The sequence below is a fragment of the Sminthopsis crassicaudata genome, chromosome 4, assembly GCF_048593235.1.
Source record: "Sminthopsis crassicaudata isolate SCR6 chromosome 4, ASM4859323v1, whole genome shotgun sequence".
In the NCBI taxonomy this organism is placed as follows: Eukaryota; Metazoa; Chordata; class Mammalia; order Dasyuromorphia; family Dasyuridae; genus Sminthopsis; species Sminthopsis crassicaudata.
This window is the reverse complement of record NC_133620.1, coordinates 435,093,388-435,110,663: the sequence shown is the minus strand read 5'-3', so window position 1 is coordinate 435,110,663 and position 17,276 is coordinate 435,093,388. Positions and strand designations below refer to the sequence as shown.

Sequence of the window (17,276 nt, the reverse complement as noted above, 5' to 3'; positions counted from 1 at the left end):
TTTTTGGAACAATTCACGTAGGGATAGTATTAGGGATTGGACTTCAGATTTCACTAATATGGATAAGTCCTGGATGAAGAAATTTCATCAGCCAACACGTCAGCATCTTGTCTATAATTAATTGTCTCAGAACTCTTTAGAAAAAGAGCTTGTTTTAGTTTTAGAACAAACTCCAAGAAGATTGGCTCAGTGTCTTGTTCAGGGTCACATAGTATGAATTAAAGACAACTTATGAATTAAAGAACTCAGCTTTAAAACTCTCTTCATTTATTATATAGGGGAGAAAATGTTTGCTGAGCACATAGTAGGTGTTTCTTGACTGTTTTGGGTGTGGAAACTGCCCACCTGCTCAGTGCTCAATTCCTTAAGCTTACTTGGTTTCCTTTGAGTCATTTCAACTTTTCCCTTCTTAAAGAGACATTTCCTGCTTCTCCCTGGCTGCCAGTGTTTGCCCATTCAGATTATCTTCCATCTATCCAGTACCTACCTTTTTTATACCAAGATATTTACTTGTCATCTATTTCCCATTAGAATGTATTCTCCTTGAAGGCAGGGATTGTAGAGGGTTTTTGTTTTGCTTTGTTTTGGGTTTTGCTGGTATTTATTTATTTGTTTGTCTATCTCTTCATTCATTTATATATACTTAGGGCTCAGCACAATACCTGGCACATGGAAATGGTTTAATAAATGCTCGTTGAGTGATTGAGTGACTGACTGGAACTCCTTCTGCTCTCCCAAGTTCCAATCAGTTTCCTGTGGGTCCATTTCTGGAGCCAAATGCGCAATCCCCGAAAACAATGGGCTCCTTGAGAATTGTCCTCAGGAACACAGAACTCTGATGCAGCCCAAATGGCAGTGTTAGGACATGTCAAGCAATTATCAGAGGAGCCTGGGAATTGTAATGAAGGCACAAGAAGGTAAGAACTTTCAGCACAATGAGAGCATTGTCTGAAGCTCAACCCAGTGTGGCCCTTTCCTTGGGTGGAATTCTCAGAGTACGGAAAGGATTTGCATTTTGCAAAGACGATTTTTATTTTTTTTCCCTCCCCAACTAATTGAAACCTCCCCCAATCCCCAGGGAATGTTTGAGTCCTGTATAATAAGAACACTCTCAGATTTATTGCTCCTTTTTCCGAATGTGTTTCTTATGTAAATGCTGCATCAGAGAAATTTCCCTCTGCCTTACACTTTTATTCCTCTTTTAAAACTTGCAAAATAGAAACACAGAGAAAGACACCTTGAAAATACTTTTTTGCATAATCTACTTTCCATTTTTAACTCAGTGCTCAGTATTTTTTTTTTTTTTTAAACTTTGCTCTTTAAATTGGGCATATTTGAATTTCATCCTCTGGAGAACTGAGGTTGGAGGAAGGGGAAAGAAGAAAAATGATAATTCCTTTACATTTATGCTGCACAAATGTAGAGGGAAACACAAGGTACTTTATAATGATCTCATAATGCTGCAGTGAAGTCTGGAAGCCTGAGTGGGAGCCTGAAGGGACTTTTAAGAGAAGGCAAGCTTAAAGGCACACTGCAGTGAATAAGCATTATCCTTCAACTGCTACACTCATTAACAGACAGACCCCTCTCTTTCCCCAGTAAATATCAGATTGTATATCTTAACTTCTAGACCCTTCCTCTCTATTATTACTCTCAGTCTACTTGGTATAGATCTTGCTTATTTACATTTTATCTCTCCCTTTAGAGTGCAAGTTCTTTGTTGGCTGGGAATGATATGTTTTCCTATCTAGTTTAGTGTTTTTTTTGTTTGTTGGTTGATTAATTCATTTATCTATCTAGCCATTCATTTAGCTTTCCGTTCAATCACTTTTTCATTTATTTATTCGTTTACATATTCTTAATGCTTAGCCTAGAGTCAGGTATAAAGCAAACTCATAATAAATGCTTGTTGATTAATTGATGACTTGCCATCTCAGGAAAATATCTCCCTAGCCCTCCTTCTATTTCGCTCAATACTTAGAGCTTCTTTTCTCTAGCTTAAGATAGTATGGGAACCACAACATTTAGTTTTAGGAGACCTCGTCTCCATTCTTCATTTGTCAACTATGGGACCTTGAAGACATTGCTTGTCTTTCTCATTGGCAAAATGGAGATATTTACCCTGATCATTTCTTAGGTTAGTGTGAAGCTTACATAAGAGAGCATATAGTGGTTTCGGTCCCTCAATCAGTCAGTCAGCCAACAAGAGTTAATTAAGTTTCTCCTATGTGCCAAGCACTGTGCTAGTTCCCAGGGATCCAAAAGTCTTTAATGCTCTTAAGCAGCATCCTAAATGAAGTTGGGGAGGAGGAGTTGGGGACAATATGTAAATAATTGCATAGAAACAAGATAAACACATAATAAATTGGAGATAAATGAAGGTACTAAGATAAAGGGGAAAGTTCGTGGTTGAAGGGGGAAGTTTTAGAGACCTGAAGGAAGTATAGGAGATAAAGAGGAGAAGGAAGACCCTTTGGGTATAGGAGGGACAACCAGTGAAAATTCTCAGATTTGGGAAATGGAGTGTTTTGTGAAAAGAATTATGTCTACTGTCAGGAGATTGCAGAGCAAATGGATGGGAGTACGATGTAAGAAGAATAGAAAGGTAGGAATGGGTCAGGTTATGAAGGTCAAACAGAGGATTTTATATTTGATCCTTTAGGTAATAGGAGGCCACTGAAGTTGATTAAATGGGGGAGGGGAGAGATGGGGTCAGAATGGAAGAGGTACTCTAGTCTGGAGAGACAAGGAGATTAGTCTTGTTATTTAAATAGCGCAAGAGTGAGGTGATGAGGGTCTACCTCAGAGTGGTAGCAGTTTCGGAGAGAAGTGGTATGGTGGATAGAGTGTGGAGTCTGAAGACAGGAAGACTCATCTACTTGAGTTTAAATCTGGTCTTAGATACTTTCTAGCTGAGTGACTCTGGGCATCACTTAAGGCTGTTTGCCTCAGTTTCCTCATCTGTAAAATGTAAAAACATTGGCAAAACCAGTATTTTTGCCAAGGAAAATGTCAAAAAGGGATGAAAAGTCAGAAATGATGAAAAAGAACTAAAGGTAGCACCGACAACAGACTGGCTATCAGAAAGGGAGTGAGAGTGAAGAGTTGAGGATGACACCTAAGCTGTGAGCCTGGATAACTGGGAGAATGTTGATGTCTTCCACAGAAATAGGAAGGTTAGAAAGAGGGGAGAGTTTGTGGTCAAAATTTAGTTCTGACTGCATTGTCTCAAGCTAAAGAAAAGAAACTTTAAGTGTTAGCTATCAGAAATAAGAGGAAGAGAGAGGCAAATCATCCATCAGCAACCTATCATCAAGCATTTATTAAGAGCCTACTGTGTACCAGGCACTCTGCTAAGCAATAGAAATATACCGAGAGGCAAACAAAACCAAAAATATGTTCCGTTTGGGATGTATTGAGTTGAAATGCCTGGCGGACATTCATTTTGCAGTATCTAATAGGAAATTGGATATGAAAGTCTGGAGGTCAGGAGAGAGGTCAGGGCTTGACCTATTGATCCAAAAATCAGCAGTGTAGAGATGATAATTAAATCCATGGATGATATCAAAGGTTGGAGATGAGAAAAGAGCCCTGGACAAGGCCACCTGCAGTCAGTGGGCATGACCCGAATTTTTCATTGCAAAGTCACTATATTAAAAGGCTGTAATTATAGATCCTGTGGACAGACCATTTGATTTGAAGTCAAAAGAACTGAGTTCAGAATTTAATTAACCTGAATGACCTTGGATAAGTAACCTTATCTGGCCCTCACTTTCCTTCTCTGCAAAATGGGGAAGGTTGAACTAGATAGCCTTTGAGGTCCCTTCCTTAATTATTCTTAGTGGAAGATACTAGTAACCAAGACTTACTAGTGCCAGCTTAGTGATGTCATCAGCAAGGAACAAGCAAACACATTTAGCCCTGGAGGGAGGTATTCTGGATCTCTTCGATTTTGCTATGAAATTCAAAATTTTGTTAAAGAGTTTTGGATCTGCTCCATCATCATCATCATCATCATAGATAACATTGATATAAGCACCCCACAATTATCACTTCATTTTATTCTCACAACAATCCTATCATTATACATCTTATAAGGACATAACTAAGTGGTACAGTGGATAGAGCACCAAGCCTGAAGTCAGAAAGACTTAAGACACTGACTTAATATTGTTTACTTCAGTTCCCTCATCTGTAAAATAAACTGGAGAAGGAAATGGCAAACCATTCTACCCCAAATGGGGCCAACTAAAAAACAACAAAAATTGAGCTTAGTGACTTGTCTAGGGTCACACAGCTAGTGTCTGAGGTAAGATTTGAACAGTTCTTCCTGACTCCAGGCCAGACACTGCTCTAGCTCTTCATCTCCTATATGGAGGGCTAGAAGAAGGCCTATTTAATCCAGCCTTTTCCTGTGATAAGGAAATAGACCTAGGGAGGTAAAAATTACTTACCCAAGATGCAACAGTAGTCCTTGGAGGTAGGATTTATTTTTCTAATGACAAATTATGGTGACACGAATGGAAAATCCAACCATACTTGATGCGTTAGGAATAAAATCAGTGGACAATTCTTTTTTCTGCCATAATTGAATATGGGTACGGGTATCTGGAAAAGAATTATGGAAGCCAATCCATATCCCTTCATAAACCATATACATATAAGGAATATCCATTGTTAGGTTTAATTACTTTACTTCATCAGCTTACAATTTGCTACCATTTGTGGTCCTTAACGCAGGACAGGTATCAGTTCTCCTGCAGTGCTTACTAAATTGATTTATTCATGCACTATTTCCTGAAACATTGGCATTTTCAGGACATTCTGATGGTTTGTGGTGACATAGACTTGAATATCTAACACATTAGTGTCCTGGAAAATACAAAAGGTTTATTGCCTTATTTTCTTTCATTCATTAACAAATATTTATTAAATACCTAAAGAATGATGGTGGCAGGTATGGAGTTAGGAAGAGTCTTCCTGAGTTGAAATTTGGTCTCAGACAGTAATAGCTGGGTGACTCTGTCTCAGTTTTCTCATCTGTAGAGTGGGCTGGAGAAGAAAAATGGCAAACCACTTGAGAATTTCTGCCAGGAAAATCCCAGTGGAGTCACAAAGAGTAAGAAATGACTGAAAGGATTAAACAACCATAAATAGAATTCTGAGTATCATGAAAAGTCTGGGAGAGATATAAACTTAATATAGGATCTCAACCTCCGGTTTGTCCAAGGTTCTTGAATAAGATCAAGCATCAGGAAAGTGATGTCATGACATACAAATGAATTGGATTTAAGTGAGGGAGGGCTAAATCTAGTGCTGAGATATTGATCAAGATGATTGGATTAGAGATGAATGAAATGGGAATCTTCACCTTTTTAAGCTAAGATCTTCAACAGGTCTCAGTCTGACTAAGTGATCAAGGCTAGGTAACAATTGAAGCAAAGAATCTGGATCCTTAATACATTTAAAATGATAAAACACCAACACAGGTACTTATGATTCATCATATTTTGTGATAAATGCATTAGAAAGGAACCAAAGTACTCTCAAAGGTTGGAAGTGGAAGATTGCCATAGACTCAGCTTACCTTGGGGTTGGAGGGATGGGCTACAGGGAGTGGCCAAGGGAGGAGGGTGGAAACTGGCATGTCTTTGTTTTCACTTGCTTTTTTGTCAGGGATAGCTCCCAGCTACTATTATCCATGACCTCTGCCAATTTAAGAGAGCTTTTACTGTTTAGTGGGATTATGGAGCTCAGAAGATCAGAGATTTCTATTTGGAAGCAACTTCTGCAATTATATAATCCAAAATCCTCACTTTTTGCGAATGCCCAGAAAGTACAAATAAGTTGCCAGAGGTCACAATGATAGTAAGTGGTAGAGTTGATATTTGAACCTGGATTCTTTCTACTAAGCCACACAATTTTGCATATCCCAGTGTTTCTTTTATCTTTTTTTCCCCCTTTTCTTTTTGGCCTCGAATCCCAGAGGGAGCGATGACTTAACATTTTATCCTGGCAGGGACACTCCTGTCCTACCACAGCTCCAGGAAGAAAATGATGAAAAATACTCAGTTCGATTGAAACCTAAGGCAAAGTGGAGCCTGGTGGAAGGCAATTACTTAGGCTGGACGTGGGCCAGGACACTAGGGTTAATGTGGAAAGTATCTGGGAGAGATAAATGAGTATGAGTGGTCGGGGCTTGGGGTTTTTGTCTCCATCACAAAATGGCACCTCAGCTCAGGCAAGGCGGCTCCCTTTGGTGGGGACAGTTGTCCTGTTCTGAGGCAGTGACAAGAGTGCCACCTGCTGAGTGTGGTTTGGGCACCTCTTGCCAATTAGCAGCTGGGCAGAAGGCCGCTTTCTTGGGCTGGCTAACTGAACAGAGCATGGCTTGGGGACACTGATAGAGGAGCAGCTCTGCTTTCCCTCATTTACTCAGGTGGCTTCATTAAAAATCAGGCCTGGCCTTCAGCCAAGAGCTCTCTCCGGGCACCTTCCCAGTTCCCAGGGCATGGCTCTCCTGCCTGTTCCTTTGTTTTCTCCCTGCTGCTGACACACTGCGGACAACCCCACCCACTGCTCCCTTTCCCATGACGGGTCCTCTGCCAGGAAGCTTTTCAAAGGGGCTCTCTCAATTCTCTCAAGCCAGCCTTTGGTGGTAGAGAATCAGACGACCATTGTTCTGGAGCATCGTGGGGAATTTCAACTGTTCCCACCACATAATATATTATTAAACCACCTTCCTTTCTCATCTTTCTCTCCGCCCTGCCTCCCCAACCCCTTTCCTATATATGTGTGTGTGTTTTTCCTTCTTGACTCCCAGAGAAAAGCAACAGGACAAAGCTGGTACTATTGATAGAAATCCCAGCACCCCCTTGACCTTTTCTCACTTGGAGGTGTAAGGGAGAAAAGCTAAAAATTGGTTCCATCACGTGCCCACTGGCTGGCATTTCAGGCCCAGAATGCTTGTGTTTCTAACACCCTTGATAATTGCTTGTGGAGGCCATAGCTATTTTGTACTTTCTCCCTTCTCTCTGCCCTTTAGCTATCCATCCCCCTCACCTCCTATAACACAGAACACATTCCAGAGACAGAGTTTGCAAACAATAGGTTAGCCTCTGTGGATAAAGGAACAACAGATCCAGATATTTATCTGAAGTCAGAACAGAATCTCTGCAAGTTGGTGCCATGTTGGGGAAAAAGGATGATATAAGAAATTAAAAAAAAAAAAAGAAAGAAAGAAAGAAAATTTCTTCTCTTTATGGCATTATTTCAGTTAAGAGCTGGTATAAGAAATTTTTAAAAAAGAAAAATTCTTCTCTATATGGCTTCATTTCCTCTAAGAGAAGAAATGCCCAGGGAAGATGAGTGATAGAAGTGATCAGACCCCCGAGGATTAGGGTTGGAGTTAGGAGGTTAGCTAAAAAGGTCACAGAAGGACAGGATGTTTTGGGGAAGCTTGGTTCCCAAATGCCAAATCCCTCTGGCTACTTCTGGTAAGACGGGGGTGAGTACCTCCTCCAGACCAGTTTCCTCTTTGGGATCCTCTGACATTTCCTCCTCTGGGAAGGATACCCTTGGCTTCTAAATCACATTGTTCCAGGAATGGGGGGAAAATCATAAAGCAAATCCTTGTGGAAAGTGTTTATTTAAAATCTTATTAAGATTTATTTTTAGCTTCAGTGTCTGCAGCCCAATTTCTAGAAATAGAAGCTGGGAGTTGGGGTCCCTTTTCTCTGATTACCTTAAGGAAGGAATTCAGAGAAAGAGCGGAGAATAACTATGGCTTATACATTTTCTTTCTTTTCACCTATTTGGAGTTGGAGAATATCCACAAAATAGACCACGCAGGCCAATTCTGATAATATCCAATGCCGTTAACACCAGGACAGTAGGGAAGAGTTTCAGGGATGGATATTTCCATAGTTCATATTTATTTACATATTTCAGGGATGGATATTCCATAGCTCATATTTAAACAGTGTAAAGAACAATGGAGAGAATAATGGCTTGGGGGACAGAATCCCTGGGTTCAAAACCCTGCTTCCAGCTCTCATTCGCTATCTGATCCTGGATATTTGCTTCCTGAGATTCCTGTAGGAGGAAGAGAAGGAACGCGTATTTATTAAGCACCTACTATATACTAGGCACAGTGGTAAGCACTTTTACAATCATTATCTTATTTGATCCTCAGAACAAATCTGTGAGGCAGGAGCTATTATTATTCTCTTTTCCATAGCTCATATTTATTTATATATTTCAGAGATGGATATTTCCATAACTCACATTTATTACAGGTTACAGAGAAATGGAGAGAATAATGGTTTTGGGGACAGAAGCCATGGGTTCAAATCCCTGACTCTGGCTTTCATTTGCTGCCTGATCCTGGGTTTATTCCTTCTGAAATTCCTGTGGGAAGAAGGGAAGGAACAAATATTTATTAAATACCTACTATATACTAGGTACATTCTGGTAAACACTTTTATAATGATTATCTCATTTGATACTCAGAACAAACCTTCGAGGCAGGTACTATTATTATTCTCTTTTTACAAAGAAGGAAAATGAGCCTGAAACTTTAGGTTCAGAATTACAGGGCTAGTAAGGATCTGAGATGAAATTTGAATTCAAGTTTTCTTTTTCTAGGCTTTGCGTTCTGCGCAATGTGGTCCTCAAAGAATCACGTTTGTAGACCCTAGGGAACATCTAGTTCAACAACCTCCTTTTTCAAATAAGGAGACCCCAGTCACAGTCTGGAAAATATAAAACATATGATGTATTGCTTCATTTTCTTTCATTCATTATTTCACTCCTTCGTAAAAAATATTTATTAAGTACCTACAGAATGCTGGGGGCATCTCGGTGGCAAAGTGGATAGACTGTTGAGTCTGGAAGTCAAATCCAGCCTCAGACTCTTACTAGCTGGATGACGCTGATCCCATTTGCCTCAATTTCCTTATTGGTCAAATGAGCTGGAGAAGGAAAAGGTAATCCATTTCATTTTTTTTCCCCTGAGGCAATTGGGGTTGAGGGTCACACAGCCAGGAAATGTTAAGTGTCTGAGACTAGATTTGAACTCTGCTCCTCCTGACTTCAAGGCTGGTGCTCTAACCACTGCACCACCCAGCTGCCCCCATTCCAGAATTTTAATCCCAAATAGGGTTGTGTTATTAGATTGCTTTCTGTCTAGGGGAGGGGATGGAGGGAAGCGAGGGAGAAAAATTTGGAACAGAGGGTTTTCTGTAAGGGTAAATGTTGAAAATTATCTTTGAATATATTTTGAAAATAAAAAGCTATTCTTATCCCATAGGTCATGAAGAGTGGGATATCATGAAAATGATGGAACAAGATAGCGCAGTGCCCGGCACATAGTAAGCTCCACATAAACGTTAGCGAGCTAGTATTATTTCTGAGGCAGGATTCAAATCCAGGCTTCCTGGCCCTATCCTCTTTCTCTTTCCCCTTATCCCTAGTCTTGCTGACTTTGCCTTAGCAGCATCAAAAGAGAGGATTCCTCCCACCTCTAGAAAAGACTGATTGTCCTCTGAGGAAGCTTTCTTGCTTTTTAAAATTCCCCTTCGAAAGCTACTGTAGGCTAGAGTCCTTTTGTCCACATTCTGTCTGCCTTGAGAGTACCTCAATTGAACCGGGAGGATGGAGATGTTAGAAAAGGGAGGCAGGGGAAGGGCGTGTCAGGGAGAAGTGCTGCAGGGGCGGGGCTTGCTTCAGACCCTTTGCCAGGAGCCGGCTTCGTGCCGCGGCCAGGACTGCAGCATCACCTTCACCTGAAGCTTTACCCAGATTGCTCCCCTCTGTAAAACGGAGCCTCCTCCTCCCTCCCCTCCCCACCACGAATAAAATGATTTCATACCCTCCACCAGCACACCCTGCCTTCTGTATAACCTGTGGGCGCAGAGGCCGGGTTGGGGATGCGGCAGTAACCATAAGTCTAAAGTGAGGAGAAATGATGTCCCAGGGGATGATTCCACCTCCCCGCCCACTAACAGAGTGACCTCTTCTTCCTCTTGTTACAGAATCCCAAGGCTGGAAAAGCCCCCTGCAGATCGTCCTGGCAGTGTCACAGATGGAGCACGGAGGTCATCTTTTCCAGCTTCCTTCTTTCATAAATAAGGAAACTGAGGCAGAAACATCCACGCACCCCCACAGAGTGAAGTAAATTGTCCAAGCTCACTGTTTTAACTACTCTGTCATGTCGCTCATTCCAGCAGAAATCTCTTCTAGCTCCAGCTCACTTCAAAATATGGCTTGGGGGTCACCCCCTTCAGGAAGCTTGTCTCCATCTCCTCCAATGCAAGTACTCCGCAAAGATTTCTTTATGTTTTCTCTGCAAAAATCTTGCATGTAAATCTCTATGCATCGCATGTAGGAGAAACAAGGTGTTGGAGTGAATATTAAGCCAGCCTTGAAGCTAGGAGGACTTGGATTCCAGTCCAGGCTCTGGCACATAATGTGTGACCCTTTAATCTTAATGCTTTAATCTTAAATGCTCTATGGGAGGGATGTCAAACTCCAATAAAAATACATATCTCTATCTCTACATGTCTATATAGAGACATTTATATCTCTATAATATGGATCTCTGCAGGTGCATATTGACTTAGAAAACCACATATTGACATTATCTTTTATTGTATTTTTATTTATGTTGTTAAGTATGGACATTTATGCTTTACTGTATTTTTATTTATGTTATTAAATATTGATTTGTTTTATTGTATTTTTATTTATCTTGTTAGATATTGACATGTTTTATTATATTGTTATTTATGTTGTTAAATATTGACATCTATGGTTTATTGTATTTTATTTATGTTTTTAAATATTGACATTATGTTTTATTGTATTTTTATGTATTTTGTTAGATGTTGACATTATATGTTTTATTGTATTTTTATTTATGTTGTTCAATATTGACATTCTCTATGTTTTGATATATTTTCATTTATGTTGTTAAATATCGACATTATTTATATTTTATTGTATTGTTATTTATATTGTTAAATGTATCCCAGTTACATTTTCATTTGATTGGAAAGCACTCAGAAATGTTGCTGGCCAGACATGGGGAGGCCAATGGCAGGGTTTGATGCTTCTTTAAGATTAAAAGCTTCAAAGAAAGTGCTAACCTGTAATGATAGAGGGAATTTCCATATATATATAAATGCCTCAAAAACGGTAGAACAAAAGATACCTAAGGACAGAATATTTCTTTTTTTTTTTTAATTTTTGAATCCCTGGGGCAGCTAGGTGGCGCAGTGGATAGAGTACCAGCCCTGAATTCAGGAGGACCCGAGTTCAAATTTGGTCTCAGACACTTAACACTTCTTATTTGTGTGCCTCTGGGCAAGTCACTTAACCCCAGCCTCAGGGAAAAATTTTTTTTTTTAATCCCTTCAGCACCTAGGATAGTGCCTGGCATGGGGGAAGTGTTCAATAAATGCTTGTCCAATTGCATTGAATTCAAGGGCAATCACTACATAGCTCTATCTCTACATATCTCTTTCTATACATTTATATCTCTATAGTATGGATCTCTACAGGTACACAATGACTTAGAAAACCACATATTGACATTATCCATTTTTATCATATTTTTATTTGTTATTAAATATTGACATTATTTATGTTTTATTGTATTGTTATTTATGCTAAATGTTTCCCAATTACATTTTCATTTGATTGGGAAGCACTCAGGAGTGTTGTTGTTCAGATATGGGGAGTTCAATGGCAGTGTTTGATGCTTCTTTAAGATTAAAAGCTTCAGAGAAAGTGCTAACCTGTAAAGGCAGAGGGAATTTCCTTATCTGGGAATTCCCTATGCAGTGCTAAAGAAACTGCATATAGATATATAAATGACTCAAAATGATAGAAGATACCTAAGGACAGAGAATATTTCTTTTTTTATTTTTAATCCCCTCAGCACTTAGGATAGTCTTGCATGGGAGAGGAGTTTAATAAAAGTTCAATAAAAATTTTTTGAATTCAAGATTCCACAAGACATGACCTGTGAGTTGAGGGAGGGCTGGAATTCTGGAGGGTACAGAATGTGCCATGCTGGGCCATGGAGGGCAGATCTGTTCTAGCCAGGACTGGATAGTGCAGGGGGGAAATTGTTAAAGTGTGGACTAATGGAGTGAAAGGAATTCTGACTCTGGAATCAGAGGTTTGGGTTTGAATCCAGCCTGGTGCCTGTAAGCAAGCCTGAACCCCGGGCTTATAAAATGAGAAGTTAGACAAGATGGCACCTGAGGACTTTCCAGCTCAGCTCTCTGGGTTTTAGCGTAGGCTTCCACAAGCCTTGTCTGATGTTAATCAGAGAAAGGATTGGTGGAGAGCGAGTGGTAGGAGGCTGGGGAGTTTAAGAACATAGTCCTGCAATGGCCTAAGGTATTTATAGCCTCACTCATTTCACTGGCTCAAAAATTGCTTCAGAGCCAATGATTGTTGCCTTTTTTTTTGGATGTTGCTAGGGAGAAGAAAGCCGGGCTGGAGCCAAGGAAAGAGGGAAGGTTGCAGCTACCAGTGGAGGAGGCAGAAGGGGCTGGGCAAAGGGCTGGAGAGCTATCCCCAGAAGAATAAAACAACAAACCAGAAAGATAAGGAGACCAGCCCAGCTTGAGAGCAGATAACTCAAAGAGGGAAAGGAAGAAGGATGAAAACAAACCACATAGCCCCTCTTAAGAGCCTTTGTCTTAAAGCCACAATGGGTAGGGTGCTGGGTCTGAGGTCAGGAAAAACTCCTCTTCCTGAATTCAAATCTCGTCTCAGACACCTAGCAGCTGTGTGACCCTGAATAAGTCACTTCACCCTGTCTGTCTCAGTTTCCTCATCTGTAAAATGGTCTGGAGAAGGACATTGACCAATCCTTCCAGTATCTTTGCCAAGAGAACCCCAAATGGGCTCATGAAGAGTAGGATGTGACTGAAGCAAGTCATATGCATGCATGAACCTTCAAACAAGAGACACCCAAGTACATATATACAAATGCATACCCAAACAGGGTTAAGTGACTTGCCCAGAGCCAACCAGCTCATAAGTATAAGGTCAGGTCTGGTACTCTATGCTACCTAGCTATCGATTTACATTCATAAATATACACTCAAGGGGTCTTGACTAAGCATCCCCAAAGGCTGCTCTTTGGCTCATCACCTTTCCTGGCAGAGTTGGGAGCGGAAATTTCCTGGCTGCCTTCTGATGGCTGGCTATCCATCAGTCAGATGGGTTCTGGGAAACCTGAGGAAACTTTGTGGCCACAATTCTAGGCCACAGAGATCTGGGGAAAGCCACACCTGCAACGGAACCATACTAAATGCGAGGATGTAGGACACAGCTCAGGAGGTATCAATTGTTATGGTGAGAGAATATCTTACACACACACACACACACACACACACACACACACACACACACACAGAGTATTGTATTGGGGAAAGATGACAGGACCTATAGACAAGAAAGATTCTATTTTCCATTCAGAATCTTCCAAATCCATCCCTATGCATTGAATAGTTTGACCTCCATGTACTTTTTAGAATCCTTATTTTCCTCAAGTGTTACCCGGTTCCCTCTGCTTCCCAGCCCTCTATCCCCATGTTATTATGGCCTTCCTGGCAGCCCAAGCAACTTTCTAAAATTATAAATTGTAGACAAGGTACTGAGGTAGACCTACATTACTAAAAGGAAGTTCTTTCTCATGTCTTCCTTACATTGATGATATCAGAAATCTGGCTTAAAAACAATGCCTTTGTACATTGTGTTTCCCTTTCCCCCTCCCTCCCATCCCCCAAAATTAGAATGTAATCTCCTTGAGGAAGGCTTGTCCTTTTTTTATCTTTGTATACCTGGAACAGTTCCTGGCCCACAGTAGGCACTTAGTAAATATTTGTTTAAATATTGCCCCTTAATGTAGGAAAGAGAGCTCTGAGATTGGAATCAGAAAAAGTGGGTTTAAGTCTTGCCTCAGACATTTAATAACTTTGTGACACTGAGTAAATCATTTGATAGCCCTGTGCCTCAGTTTCCACATCTGTAAAATGATGGATCTCTGAGGCACCTTTCAGTTTTGTAGCTATCACCCTGTAATCCCAGAACTCCTGGCTGTGTGGTGATGGGTAAATTTTTACATTTTTTGACTTCAAGAATTCCCATTTCTAAAACAGAACTAATTATACCTTCAGTACCTATCTTGCAGGATCTTTGGAAAGAGAATATTTGGAAAGAGCTGTGGACTTTTTAAATCACTATATAAATATCAATTGTTATTATTAGTGAGGTAATATAGGAAAAATATTTGGTAAAAGTTAAATAAAGTGTTATATAAATGTCAGCCAATATTATCAGAGATGTGTGAATGGCTACCCGGAGATGCATTTCTCACCCCTGGCGAATAGGCAAGAAAGAGCAGATGGGTTGATAAGTGGAAGGGTCTGTGGGCTTGGTACCCCTGAGAGGTAGCCTTTCAGGATGGAGATAAATGCCTCCTACATGATTTTTGCCTCGCTTGGGTCCCCCACCACAAATGAGAATCTGTCTGTTTGTTATGGACAAAAATGATAGGCAGGGGGTGAGGATGGGAGTAGGGTGGCAAAGGGTGAGGGAGAGCAGGGAGCATCTGCCCAGAGGATGCTCTTGTTGTTGGGTTTTTGGTTTTTTTTTTTGCAATGATGTCAGCTTTGATACTGTGTAAAAAAGAGAAATAAGAGCAGACCCCCTTTAACAATATTTCCCCGAACAATATTTCCTCCAGTGCACAGTGTACCCAGCCAGGAGGCCTCTGAATGCAGAAATATGTTCTCATTATTATATAATAATATAAAGAGATAATGCTCTTCTTCCCAGAGGAGCTCAAAGCACTTTAGAGATTGCCTATTCAGCTCAACTGAAATACAGCCTTCACTGGAGGGGTGAGTGGAGGATGCCAGCTGGCCCTGGCTGACGGGTGCAGCAGTGGCAACAGCAGTGAGAGCAATACCAGAATCCAGAGAGCTGCAGCTAATAGAGCTTCAGGAAGAGTGGGATCCTGGGAAATGAGCTGCCTGGCAGAGGCTTCCTGGCACCTGAACTGCACTAGCTTCTCAGGATGGAGATAAATGCCGCCCGTATAACCTTTGCCTTGCTGGGTCCCTGTCTTATGAACAAAGGTGAGAGGTCCCTTTGAGTTTGGGGGCTTCATGGAAATGTTCCATGATGTCCTATCATGCATGTAACAGAAACATCAAACTTGAGCTTTGGAACTGGCAGGGTCTTTGAGGCTGCTTAGTCTAACCCCTAAATATTAAAGACTGGGGAAGTAATTTATCTAAGGTCAAGGACCCTGCTGATTCAAAGCCTGGAACACTGGGGTCAGTCAATCAATCAATCAACATTAAAATATATTTATGTAACAGTGCTTATTAGGGGCAGCTAGGTGGTGCAGTGGATAGAGCACCAGCTCTTAAGTCAGGAGGACCAGAGTTCAAATCTGGTCTCAGACACCTAACACTTCCTATCTGTGTGACCCTGGGCAAGTCATTTAACCCAATTGCCTCAATAACAACAACAAAAAGGAATTAAGCTAAAATTAATTAAATAATTTTTAAAAGGTGCTTATTATATGCTAAGCCAGGCACTGCTGAGCACTGTGGATACAAAAAGACAAAAGACAGCCCCTGTCCTCAAGGAACTTACAATCTATCCGGGGAGACAACATGTAGACAAATATATAAAAAGCAAACTATATATAGGATAAATAGGAAATCATTAATAGAGGGAAGGTCCTGGAATAAAGAACTAGGAAGGAAGATGAGGGAAGGTTTCCTGTAGAAGGTGGGATTTTAGTTGGGATTTAAAGGAAGCCAGAGAGATTGGAGCAGAAAAGAGAGTTTATGGGGGACAAATGCTGGACCTGAGAGAGGGAGGGTCTTAGTGCAACAGTCAGGAGGCCAGTGCTACTAGATCAAAGAGTATGAATTAAGGACTAAGGAATAAGCGGACTGGAAAGTTCGGAGGGGCTACAGAGGATTTTATATTTGATTCTAGAAGTAATAGGAAGGCACTGGAATTTTTTGAGTGGGGGATAACATAAGGACCTGAGCTTCAGGAACATGATTTTTGTGACTGAATGGAGGATGGATTGGGATGGGGAGAGATTTGAGGCTGGAAGCTATTAGCAGGCTATTAAAATAATCTAGGAATGAAGTGATGGGGACCTGCACCAGAGTGGGAGCAGTGTCAGAAGAGAGAAAGAGGCAAATCTGAGAACTGGGCAAAGATGAAGCCCCTAGGGTCCTATTTTATGGGGGCAGGAGGGGATAGAGAGAGAGGAATCCAGGATGGCTCTTAAGTTGAGAGTCTGAGGGATGAGAGAATGGTGTTGACATTCAGAAAGATGTGGTGGGGAATTTAGGGAAAGATCATAAATTCCATTGTGGATATTGAAATTAAGATATCTAGTATTTGCCTCAGTTTCCTCATCTGTAAAACAGCCTGGAGGAGGAAATAGCAAACCACTCCTGTAACTTTCCCAAGAAAATCCCAAATTGGGTCACATGTGACTGAACAATTATTTTTTATCAAAGAGGTAGCCATTGATAGTCTAGGTCTTCTGACTTCAAATCCGATACCCAAACTGATTCTCCAATCTTATATGCTAAGGAAATGTCCCAGGTCAGCTGCAAAGGTTTTGTTTTATGTCTGTGACTTGTAGGCTGGGTTATGATCCACTGCCTAGTAGTCTTTCCCACTCAGATCATGGCAGGGAAAGGAGAAGACATTTCCCTCTTCTGCTTATATAATAAGAAATAATATAATAAAGCTTTTAGAAAGCAGCTTTACAAAGAATCATGGGAAAAAGCAGAGCTCATTATTGATTAATTCAACTCAATTGAGTCTACTCTAGGGCAAGCAAAAAGCTACATAAAGCTGGGGAAATAAAAGGAAAAGTTAATCAATTCTTGGATTCAAGGAACTTACATTCTACAGAGAGAAAGCAGCAATATACATACAGATAAGTAAATAAAAATATGTTCAAAGAAATCTGGGGAGATCAGAAGAGGCTTCCCGTCCGAGACATCTCAGCTGTCCCTTGATGAAAGCTAAGAATTCTATGAGATACAGGTCAGGTACTGAGCAACTGAAGCAAAAGAAGCTGCTGAGAGTCATTCTGTGAGTCTGTGGTAAATATAGTAAGAAAATAGAATCATTCTAATATTTAGATAGATGAACAACTTTAAAAGGAAGTAGTAATTACAATTTTTAAAAATTAATTTATTTTTGAT

The 17,276-nt window shown here is 40.6% G+C and overlaps 1 long non-coding RNA gene across 1 annotated transcript in view; it reads left to right on the top strand.

Moving 5' to 3' along the window:
- LOC141541426 (uncharacterized) overlaps positions 1 to 11,645 on the top strand; it is a 70,311-nt gene extending 58,666 nt beyond the window's left edge. The window contains exons 2-3 of the long non-coding RNA XR_012481795.1: positions 9,311 to 9,371; positions 10,035 to 11,645. This is a non-coding gene — a long non-coding RNA (uncharacterized LOC141541426). The remainder of the gene's footprint in view (positions 1 to 9,310; positions 9,372 to 10,034) is intronic.
- The last annotated feature ends 5,631 nt before the right edge of the window (positions 11,646 to 17,276 follow it).